Source organism: Carcharodon carcharias (assembly GCF_017639515.1).
Source record: "Carcharodon carcharias isolate sCarCar2 chromosome 27 unlocalized genomic scaffold, sCarCar2.pri SUPER_27_unloc_1, whole genome shotgun sequence".
Lineage (NCBI taxonomy): Eukaryota > Metazoa > Chordata > Chondrichthyes > Lamniformes > Lamnidae > Carcharodon > Carcharodon carcharias.
Genome location: NW_024470624.1, coordinates 717,693 through 729,772, shown reverse-complemented (window position 1 = coordinate 729,772; position 12,080 = coordinate 717,693). Strand labels below are relative to the sequence as shown.

General features: G+C 45.5%; 1 long non-coding RNA gene across 1 annotated transcript; it reads left to right on the top strand.

Annotated features, from left to right (window-relative positions):
* The first annotated feature begins 3,182 nt into the window (after positions 1-3,182).
* On the top strand, positions 3,183-6,065 carry LOC121273562. Its single transcript, XR_005942048.1, has 2 exons — positions 3,183-3,367; positions 4,221-6,065. It is a non-coding gene; the product is annotated as an uncharacterized LOC121273562 (long non-coding RNA).
* Positions 6,066-12,080: the final 6,015 nt, after the last annotated feature.

The following is a 12,080-nucleotide window of genomic DNA, read 5'->3' as shown; positions in this document are numbered from 1 at the left end:
TCCACATACCCCATAAAGAGACAGGCATAGCTGGGGCCCATGCGGGTACCCATAGCCACACCTTTTATTTGGAGGAAGTGAGAGGAGTTGAAGGAGAAATTGTTCAGCGTGAGAACAAGTTCAGCCAGACGGAGGAGAGTAGTGGTGGATGGGGATTGTTCGGGCCTCTGTTCGAGGAAGAAGCTAAGGGCCCTCAGACCATCCTGGTGGGGGATGGAGGTGTAGAGGGATTGGACGTCCATGGTGAAGAGGAAGCGGTAGGGGCCAGGGAACTGGAAATTGTTGATGTGACGTAAGGTGTCAGAGGAATCACGGATGTAGGTGGGAAGGGACTGGACAAGGGGAGAGAGAAGGGAGTCAAGATAACGAGAAATGAGTTCTGTGGGGCAGGAGCAAGCTGAGACGATCGGTCTACCGGGGCAGTTCTGTTTGTGGATTTTGGGTAGGAGATAGAAGCGGGCCGTCCGAGGTTGGGCAACCATCAGGTTGGAAGCTGTGGGAGGGAGATCCCCAGAGGAGATGAGGTCAGTGACAGTCCTGGAAACAATGGCTTGATGTTCAGTGGTGGGGTCATGGTCCAGGGAGAGGTAGGAGGAAGTGTCTGCGAGTTGACGCTCAGCCTCCGCGTGGTAGAGGTCAGTGCGCCAGACAACAACAGCACCACCCTTGTCAGCGGGTTTGATGACAATGTCAGGGTTGGACCTGAGAGAATGGAGTGCAGTAAGTTCAGAGAGAGACAGGTTAGAATGGGTGAGAGGAGCAGAGAAATTGAGACGACTAATGTCGCGCCGACAGTTCTCAATGAAAAGATCGAGAGAAGGTAAGAATCCAGAGGGAGGGGTCCAGGTGGAGGGAGAATATTGAAGATGGGTAAAAGGATCCGTTGAACTGGGAGAGGACTCCTGCCCAAAGAAGTGAGCCCGGAGACGAAGACGGCGGAAGAAGAGTTCAGTATCATGCCGAGCCCGAAATTCATTGAGGTGAGGGCGTAAGGGTATGAAACTAAGTCCTTTGCTGAGCACTGAACGTTCAGCATCGGAGAGGGGAAGGTCAGGGGGTATAGTGAATACACGGCTGGGGTTGGGATTGGAAGATGGGGTGGGGACGGAGGGACAGGCAGGGGTGGAGGGTCCTAGATGGGTGTTGGTGTCGATGAGTTGTTGGAGCTTGCGTTCCTTAGCACTTGAGAGAAAGAGAAAAAGTTTCTTGTTGAGGCGTCGGATGAGCCGAAGGATAAAATGAAACTGGGGGCACGCGCAGCTTTGAAAAAGGGTACGGCGGTGCTGCTGGAGGGAGAGGTCGAGTGTGTTCATATGGCGGCGCATGGCACTGAGAGTGGATTTCAGAATGTGACGGGAACAGCAGTCCGAGAAACGTTTTATGTCCCGGAGATACCTGTAATCCTGGGTGGGTTCGAAACATGAGGGGTGGAATTTCAGTTGAAATCCATGTGGGGTAAGTCGGAGACGGAGACAGTCACTGAGAAAGGAGATATGGCTGTGAAAGCGGGTTTTAGTAAACACCTTGTCAAACACTAGGAGAGAAATGGAAAGCAATGAAGGTGAACAAGGCAACAGAGAAATCCGGAAATCTTGTCGCAGAGTGGGCCCCAGCTATGCCTGTCTCTTTATGGGGTATGTGGAACATTCCTTGTTGCAGTCCTACTCCGGCCCCCTTCCACAACTCTTTCTCCGGTACATCGATGATTATTTCGGTGCTGCTTCATGCTCTCGTCAGGACTTGGAAAAATTTATTAATTTTGCTTCCAATCTCCACCCCTCCATCATTTTCACGTGGTCCATCTCTGACACTTCCCTTCCCTTCCTTGACCTCTCTGTCTCAATCTCTGGTGATAGACTGTCCACCAATATCCATTACAAACCCACCGACACCCACAGCTATCTCGACTACAGCTCCTCACACCCCACTTCCTGTAAGGACTCCATCCCATTCTCTCAGTTCCTTCGCCTCCGTCGCATCTGTTCCGATGATGCTACATTCAAAAACAGTTCCTCTGACATGTCCTCCTTCTTCCTTAACCGAGGTTTTCCACCCACGGTCGTTGACAGGGCCCTCAACCGTGTCCGGCCCATCTCCCGCGCATCCGCCCTCACTCCTTCTCCTCCCTCCCAGAAACATGATAGGGTCCCCCTTGTCCTCACTTATCACCCCACCAGCCTCCGCATTCAAAGGATCATCCTCCGCCATTTCCGCCAACTCCAGCATGATGCCACTACCAAACACATCTTCCCTTCACCCCCCTTATCGGCATTCCGTAGGGATCGCTCCCTCCGGGACACCCTGGTCCACTCCTCCATCACCCCCTACTCCTCAACCCCCTCCTATGGCACAACCCCTTGCCCACGCAAAAGATGCAACACCTGCCCCTTCACTTCCTCTCTCCTCACCGTCCAAGGACCCAAACACTCCTTTCAAGTGAAGCAGCATTTCACTTGCATTTCCCCCAACTTAGTCTACTGCATTCGTTGCTCCCAATGTGGTCTCCTCTACATTGGAGAGACCAAACGTAAACTGGGCGACCGCTTTGCAGAACACCTGCGGTCTGTCCGCAAGAATGACCCAAACCTCCCTGTCGCTTGCCATTTTAACACTCCACCCTGCTCTCTTGCCCACATGTCTGTCCTTGGCTTGCTGCATTGTTCCAGTGAAGCCCAACGCAAACTGGAGGAACAACACCTCATCTTCCGACTAGGGACTTTACAGCCTTCCGGACTGAATATTGAATTCAACAACTTTAGGTCGTGAGTCCCCTCCCCCATCCTCACCCCCTTTCTGTTTCCCCCTTCTCTTTTTTTTTTTTCCCAATAAATTATAAAGATTTTCCTTTTCCCACCTATTTCCATTATATAAAATAAAAAAAAAAACCCACTAGAGCTATACCTTGAGTGCCCTACCATCCATTCTTAATTAGCACATTCGTTTAGATAATATCACCAACTTTATCTTTAACACCTATGTGTTCTATTGTACTATTGTTGTTGACATCTTTTGATATTCTGCTTCTATCACTGCTTGTTTGTCGCTACAACCACACCAACCCCCTCCACCTCTCTGTCTCTCTATCTCTCCGCCCCCCCACACACACACCTTAAACCAGCTTATATTTCAGCTCTTTCCTGGACTCGAACTCAAGTTCTGTCGAAGGGTCATGAGGACTCGAAACGTCAACTCTTTTCTTCTCCGCCGATGCTGCCAGACCTGCTGAGTTTTTCCAGGTAATTCTGTTTTTGTTTAAGAGTTGGAGGACTGGAAAGACTATGGTCCTCCAGGCAATCAGAGCGCGGGCTTTGTGTGAATGAAAATTGAGCTTCACACAGACTAAAACTTCCTCCTGTGTCCAACATCTGTGAGTAACACATTTTCTTTTCTCCCTCTTTCCATTTCTTTTCTCATTCTGGGGGAAATTGTTGACTTGCAGGAACTGAAGGGAAAGGAAGTGAATCCAGGGAGGGTGCAGACTCTGGAAAGGTTGGCGCAGATCTCTCTCTCTCTTAAAGACATTGACATCCTTTGCTTCCTCAGCTTGACACATTTATTTGTCTGGATGAAAGGATGGTCTCTTTCCGAATGTTCACAATTAAAGGGGTGGTTTCCCCAGGAGATGGCTGACGTTTAGTGGGACAGTAAATTAATTTTGGACAAAAATATGTCTAGTGTTGTTATATGGTATATATTAGCTATATTTTTGATGGTTCTGTAATAATGTTTATTATTTCTAGTTTTGTAATATAGTACTGTAACTACGTTATACGTTGCCAGTCATAGAGTCATTATGGAGTCCATTTAGCAGCTCGAGTGGATGCCGATTCTCTGTGGAGCAATTCAGTCAGTCCTATTCCCCCTCGATATCCCTGTTCCCCTGCAAGTTTATTCCCTTCAATTTCATTCTGAAATCAATGACTCTCTCCACTTCCACCACCTTCATAGGCAGTGAGTTCCAGGGCATCACCACTGGCTGTTGAAATAGATTTTTCCCTCACAGCTCCATGTATCTCTAATTATGTAATAGAGTACTATGTATTACACACATTTTAGTGCAGTACTGTTGGGTGTATATTAAATACTGCAAATTGAGAGGGAGTGTGTGGGATGGAGATGTACAGTTTTTGTGGAACGAGTGCACCATAGAAACTAGAATTGTCTGTTCTGAATTTCTATCCTGTACTGGCAGTGATGACTTTTGTAATCTCCTTCTACAGGATGTTAGAAGGGAAGGATTTGCAGACAAAAACCTCAAACCAATCATCACATCAAGATCTGACGCAGCCACTTGATTCATGGGACTTGAGTATCACCGGCCTTTGAATCTGGAAGGAGAAATGTTTGTTCTGTTTGCTTCAAGAGATTTTAAATATCAGTGTGACTGGAAAAGTACCAAGACACACACCTGAGTGAGAGTGTTCCAATGCACTGACTGTGGGAAGAGCTTTAGCCAGTTACACAGCCTGAAAAAATACCACACCATTCACAGTGAGGAGAGACTGTGCATGAGGCTTCAACTGATCACTGAACCTGGAGAGACTCAAGGACACCCACACCATGCAGAAACCATGGAAATGTGGGGACTGTGGGAAGGGGTTCAAATACCCATCTCACCTGGAAATTCATTGGAGCAGTCACAGTGGGGAGACGCCGTTCATCTGCTGTTTGTGGGAAGGGATTCAGTCAGTTATCGTCCTTGGAGTCACACCAGCATGTTCACCTGCTCTGAGTGCAGGAAGGGATTTGCTCAGTTATCTCACCTGCAGTGACACCAAGTTCACAAGTGATTCCAGGAGTTGAATTCTGCTGTTACTGCTGCTGTTAATCACATCCAGGACTTAACCATGTTCATTCTGACAATTAGTGAAGTGGGAGGGTCGGTGGGTTTCTTTCTGCTGGACTGGCTGGTCTCATGACTTTGCTTCCAGTGGCTGATGCTCTTTGAGTCTGGGAGTGCACATTTCCACTGAAATGATCCACAAAAGCTGGTGAAGGACATTTGTTTTATCCTGGATAGTAAATGTGATTATTCCTACCACTACAGGTAGATCTGAAATAAATATAGAGAGTGCAGGTAAAACTCAGCAGGTCTGGCAACATCTTTGGAGAGAGCAACAGAGTTCCAGTCTAATATGACTCTTCCTCAGAACTTCAGAGAGGGAGAAATGTGATGGTCTTTGAGCCTGGGAGTGCACTTTTCCACTGAAATGATCCACAAAAGCTAATGAAGTACATTTATTTTATCCTGGATAGTAAATAGTGATTGTTCCTACCACTACAAGTAGACCTAAAATAAATACAGAAAGTGTTGGAAAAACTCAGCAGGTCTGGCAGCATCTTTGGTGACAGAAACAGAGTTAACATTTCGAGTCCAATATGACTCTTGTCCAGAATGTCAGAGAGGGAGAAATATGATGGGTTTGTTGCTGTTGAGAAAGTGGGTAGGGTCTGGTAGAACAAAAGGGAAAGTCAGGGGTTGATTAGAGGGCAGGTGAGATTAAATAACAAAAATGTCATGGAACAAAAGGCAAAGGGAGAGGTAATTGTTGTAGTAAAGAAACAAAGCATTGGTCCAGAGTAAGTGTTAATAGCAGAATAAAGGACAGCTCTGTCTGAAAGCAAAAACATGAAAACAAGATGCAGACTGGCACTTGGCAAAAAAAAATCAAAACACAGGACAGGGTTGACAGTCTGAAGTTATTGAACTCAATGTTGAGTCCAGGAGGCTGTAAAGTGCCTCATCAGAGGATGAGGTGCTGTTCGTCCAGCTTGTGTTGGGCTTCTCGGGAACACTGCAGCAAGCCGAGGACAGAAATGTGAGAATGGGAGCAAGGTGGTGAATTATAATGGCAGCAACTGGAAGGTCAGGGTCATGCTTGTGGACTGAGCGGAGGTGTTCCACAAAGAGGGCAGCGAACAGGGACAGATGAATTAAAGAGAAACCATTTGGCTCCAGAACATTGTGCACATCCTTTTACTCTGGTTGTCTTCAATCCTTAAGTAATTTTCTATTTTTTTTAACCATGTCCTGTTTCATGAATAAACCTTTATCAATAAAAGTATTTAATTTTTCTGGACTTTTCAAGATTAGCTTCATGTACTTTAGGGAAAGTGGGGGAGAGAGGTTGGCAGGCTCTTTAACAAAAAGTGAGTCCCTCTAAGGTAATTGGCAAAGAAGCCAGAGGGGGAGTTGACATTTTATTTTTTGACACATTGAATTGTTCTGATCTGCCTGAAAGCAGATTCAATAGTATCTTTCCAAAGGGTAAATACTTGAAAAGGAAGAATCTGCAGGGTTCTGGGGAAAGAGCAGAGCAGTTGGATGAATCAGAGAGTCCTTTCAAAGAGATGGCAGGGGCACGATGGGCCAAATGGACTCCTTCTGCAGCCTGGGAATCTGAGCATCCTGCTTTTGTGCAGGTTAAAAGGGACAGATTTCATTTCAGCCTCTTCCCTGTATCTGTATTGAAAGAGACAGGTTTCTGTTCAGCTCTGAGTGACCGATATAACAATGTCTCCACTCCTCTATATTTAAACATTAAACAAAGCCTTGCAGAGCCGATTATAGTCAACAGCCTTCCTGTAGCTCTCTCTGGACACAGTAAGAAAGTGTTTGATTGCTTAGCAATAGTGACATCCCCTGAAAATAATTCAGCACCACAACAGAAACAACCTGCATTCATATAGCACCTTTAATCATCCCAGGGAGCTTCATAGGAGCGATTACCAAATAGAAGATGACACCGAGCCACATAAAGAGATATTAGCTCAGATGACCAGTAGGTCAGAGAGGTAGGTTTCAAGGAATGTCCTAAAGGTGCAAAAAAGATCGAGGGGCAGAGCGATTTAGGGAGGGAATTCCAGAGGGTGGGGCCCAGGCAGCTGAAGACATGGCCCCCGGTGGTTATGCAATAGAAACGGGGGATACTGAAGAGGCCAGAATTAGTGGAGCACAGATATCTCGAAGGGTTGTAGGGATGGAGAAGATTACAGAGATGGGAAGAGTGTGTGAGACCACATGGTGATTTGAAAAAAAGGAGGCCGTGGAGGGATTTGAAAAGAATCGGCCAGAATTTAGCTTAATTCAAAATTCCATTTACTTTTACAGTGGTAAAATTGGGCCCAAGGAGGAGAATTTTCAAATGGAGGCATTGCTTGAGTGGGAGCCAATGTTGGTCAGTGAGCACAGGGGGTGATAGGTGAACGGGACTGAGTGTGAGTTGGGAGACAGGCAGCAGAGTTTCTCTATTGAAGAAAACTGGTCCCGTTCTGTACATTTCCCATCACACCGCTTATGTCTAAGATCAAGCTGACATCATCACATTCCATTCGGATTGTGCAATCCGCTGATGTCATCACATTTTACTTTGTAATGATGTTATAAAATGACATCAGCATGTTTGTGATTCCACAATCAGCTGACACCAGACTATAGACTTCATTGGGAGTGTGGGATTAGCTGATGGCTGCACATTGCTTTACCATTGTGCAGTGAGCAGAAACATTCGTTTGTGTGAGTTTTTAAACAGAGTTTTTACGTGTTTAGAATTGATCTTTGGATCTGGAAAATGATCTGGATCTGGAACATTTACCACGAAAATTAACCAATTTTCTAGTGCAAAGTTATGTGACTTTTTTGATGACAGTTTATCATTGTTTACAATAAATTGTTGGAGAGAAAACTAATCATTATTTCACCCAATCTCCCTCTGTTAACAAACATTGTTAAAAATTTGATTATTGCTGAAAAAAGAGACATACTGTTAAAGCTTTTTTGTCTTGCACTCATCAGGGCAGATGCAAGAATACCAAATTTCAAAGGGAACAACAATTTATCCTGACTGAGAAACAGGGTGCTGATTTGTTGGCACATGGACTCTGATTGGTTGAGGGGTTACTATGGGGAATGCACCAGGGAACAATTGTCCCCCAAGCTTTTGTTTAAGGTGAAATGCCTGGACAAATTCCTTTAGTCTGCAGAGCACCGGGCTCTGCGTACGAATACAAAAGATTTCTGGATCTGATCTGCATCTTCACTAAGTGTAATCATTTCTCCCTTGGGCCAGACCATATTGTGTAGCATGCTTCTTCAAATCCATCCATTAGTTTTTGAGATTTATTACAGACAGGCAAACAGGGATGAAAACATGTTTGCTATCTGCAAAGCAGAAAAAATAAATGATATTCAAGATCCAATTAATCAAATTAGTCTGTCAGATCTTGAAGTGAATCTTGTTTTGAGATTTCTGTCTGCAAATCTTCCCCTTCTGATATCCTGTAAAAGGAATTTACAAGAATCAGCATTGTCAGTACAGGGTAGAAATTAAGAGACAATTCTAGTTTGTATGGAACATTCTTTCCCCTCTCATTCGCCAAAAGCTGTAAATCTCCATCCCACACAATCTCCCTCCATTCTCACTCTGTTGTATCTAATACACACCTTCCCAATTCTCCTGAAGGTGCAGATTCATGCTGGTTGACAGATCCAGGGTCACTGTTTCCTGTCCTGGACACAGAGACCTGAAAATCTTCAGACAGGCTGCTAACCTAAACATCTATGTCTATTTTTATGTATATTTACTGATTAGCAATACAGAGTGGATGAGGTGAAACTTTAATTCTGCAGCAAGTGTTAATGGCCTGAAAATCACTGCCAATGAAGATGGTGGAAGCAGAGACAATCAATGCTTCCAAAATGAAACAGAATGGGGCAGCTGAAGTAAATAAACTTGCAGAGGAACTGGGATATAGAAGGGAATAGGACTGACTGGATTGCTCCTCAGTGACTCAGCATGGACTCAAGTTGCTGAATATAACTTTTCTCTAATATAATGACTCTGGCTGGAAATATATCACTGTAGGTACGATACTATATTATAAACCAACAAATAAGAATAAATGAAGTTTATAAAGCTTTAAATAATATATGGGCAAGGCATCATATAACAACTAGATATATCTCCGTCTTATATTCATTTACTGCCTCCTTAAATGTCCGCAATCTCGTGGGGAAATCATCCCTTTAATTGTGAACATTAGGAAAGAGACCATCCTTTTAGCCAGACAAATAAATGTGTCAAGCTGAGGGAGCAAAGGATGTCAATGTCTTTAAGAGAGAGAGAGAGACCTGGGCCAACCTTTCCAGAGTCTGCACCCTCCCTGGATTCACTTCCTCTCCCTTCAGTTCCTGCAAGTCAACAATTTACCCCCAGAATGAGAAAAGAAAGTTTTACTCACAGATGTTAGACACAGGTGGAAGTTTTAGTCTGTGTGAAGCTCAAACTTCATTCACACAAAGGCCGCGCTCTGATTGGCTGGAGGACCATGGTCCTTCCGGTCCTCCAACTCTTCCCATTGGTCAAACCTTCATCATAAAGGGAAGGGGTGGGCTCTACCCCGCTATTGCGCAGCTTCCCCTCTCCCTTAGACATGCGCAGTCCCAGGCCACCCGCCCACGCGGCGGATAGAGAGGTTTCCCCAACAAGGGGGATTGTGGGAGCTGCGGCCGCAATACTCATCTGGAGCCCAGTCTCCAAACTCCTGGGACTGGGATGACAGCGGGGGTGGGGGGCGCAGTGACCCCGCCCTGACACAAAGTACATGTGGGTAGTCACTGGATTTGATTGTGACGTCCCCTTAGCAAAACAGTTTGTTAAATTTAGGTGTAAAGATTTAGACACCTGGGTGACATATTGGGGAGGGCAATTGGTTAGTGTGAAACTGAACCCGAGAGTCAGCACCTTCATGGAGGAGAACTTGGGAAAAAAGCAGGAGGAGATAAGTCAGATGAATTAGTTACAATCAATAGTGAGGAGGGAATGTCTAGGGCGCAGAGATTTATAGCTCGAGAGGCAGCGGGATAGTGACATTGTCAGTGGACAGTATTCCAGAGACTCCGGGTTATTCTCTGGGGAACCGGCTTCGCCACCACAGTAGCTGGCAAAACTTGAATTCAACGAATAACTGGAGTTTAAGGTTTGATGATGACAGTGAAACCATTGCCAATTGTTACAAAAACCCTTCTGATTCCGTAAGGAAATCTGCTGTCCTTACCCAGTCTGGCCTACGTGTGACTCCAGACCCACAGCAATGCAGTTAAGTCGTAAATGCCCTCTGAACAAGGGCAATTTGGGATGAGCCACCCACACCCCAGAAACGACTGAGAAAAGTGGAGTTGGATGTTGTCTGACATAATCTTAAACAACTTTATCAATTTCTGTTTCAAAATACTCCTTGGGACCTTGACCTTGAACCTGCAATGGACTGTGTCAGAGGTAAAGGCCATACTGGGCTCGATTACATTGAAAATACAGCACAGAAGTGGGACGTTTTGTTACATTTTGTTACATTGAAGATGATATATTAATACAGGTTGTTGTTTTATTGAAGGCTGCCTCTTGAACTCCCTCACTTCCCCCTAACTCCAAGACTCCTATGGTGAACAGTCTGATCAACAATCTCATTCCCACAGCCCAGCCCAGCCATTCTCAGTGAATCTCCTCTCCTCAGGCTCCCTTGTGACTCTGTCCCTGCTCTCTCACTGTGCTGAGTTCAGGTGTGAACAAAGCATTTTTGTCTTCAGATTTTCACTCTGAAAGGTTTCATGCACCAGGAGACGATGAATAGGCTGGGTCACTTCACTCTTGGAAAGACAGGCTGAGGGCTAATGGAGGTTTTTATAATTCTGAAAGGTTTTGATAGACACAGAGAATGTTTCCACTTGTAGGAGGGAGAGCAAAACTAGAGGCCATCAACATAAGATAGTGATTGATAAATTTAATCAGGAATTCAGGAGAAACTTCTTTCCCAGAGACCGGTGAGAATGTAGAACTCGCTACCACAGGGAGTGGTGGAGGTGAATAACCTGGATACATTTAAGGGGAAGCTGGGTAAACACATGGGGGAGAAATGAACAGAAGGATTCACTGAGAGTGAGATGAGAAAGAATGAGAGGAAACTCAAGTGAAGTATAAACACTGACATGGATTGGGTGGGCTGAATACCTGTTTTTGTGCTGTATGTTCAATGTAATTGATCCTGGTATTGCCTTTAACTCTGACATAATCAATTCCAGGTTAAAGAGAAACAGTTTAACTCACAGAAGAACATTTCAGCTCATTGTTTCCAGCTATTGTCCAATCACTGCCTCTTGTCAGTCAGGTGTCCGAGTGAGGAGCCAAGACATTCAATTCAAATACAAACATCTCATGTGATTTGTTCCAATATAACTTTGAAGAGCAGATCTTTTGAAAATGGACTGAAGCTATTTAAATTTACTGGGCCCCAGTCATTTCCTAAAACAATTATTATTTAACAGCCAGTCTTTTTCATATTGAAGAGTCTGTTTCATCCAGCACAACGCAGCCCACTTTAATAGCAGCTCATCCGCCACCTTCAATACTCACTCCCACCACCAGTGCAGGACAGTGGCTGCAGCGTGTACCATCTACAAGATGCACTGCATTGACTCACCGAAGCTGCTTCAACGTCACCTTCCAAACCCACCACATCTACCATCTCGAATAGCAACAGACACATGGGAACAGAATCAGCTGAGATTCCCCTCCGAGTGGCGCATCATCCTGACTTGGATCTGTATTGTCCAGGAAGGGAAGCGCGAGAGGAGTCGGCAGGTGAAGAGAAGCGCGAGAGGAGTCGGCAGGTGAAGAGAAGCGCGAGAGGAGCCGGGAGTTGAAGAGAAGCGCGAGAGGAGCCGGCAGTTGAAGGGAAGCGCGAGAGGAGTCGGGAGTTGAAGAGTCACCAGCTGCAGATCCTGGAAGCCCGGGTTTCGGAGTTGAAGCGGCGGCTGGGAACACTGGAGCATCCGCGAGGTGGAGAGTATCATGGATAGAAGGTATAGAGAGGGGAATGGCCTCTCAGGGGTAAGCAGCAACAGCCAAATTCGTTACATCACGGTTGGCTCTGCTGCACAGGGGAGGAGTAAAAAGTGTGGGAATACAATAGTTATAGGGGATTCAATTGTAAGGGGAATAGATAGACGTTTCTGTGGTCACAAATGAGACTCCAGGATGATATGTTGCCTCTCTGGTGCAAGGGTCAAGGATATCTCAGAGCTG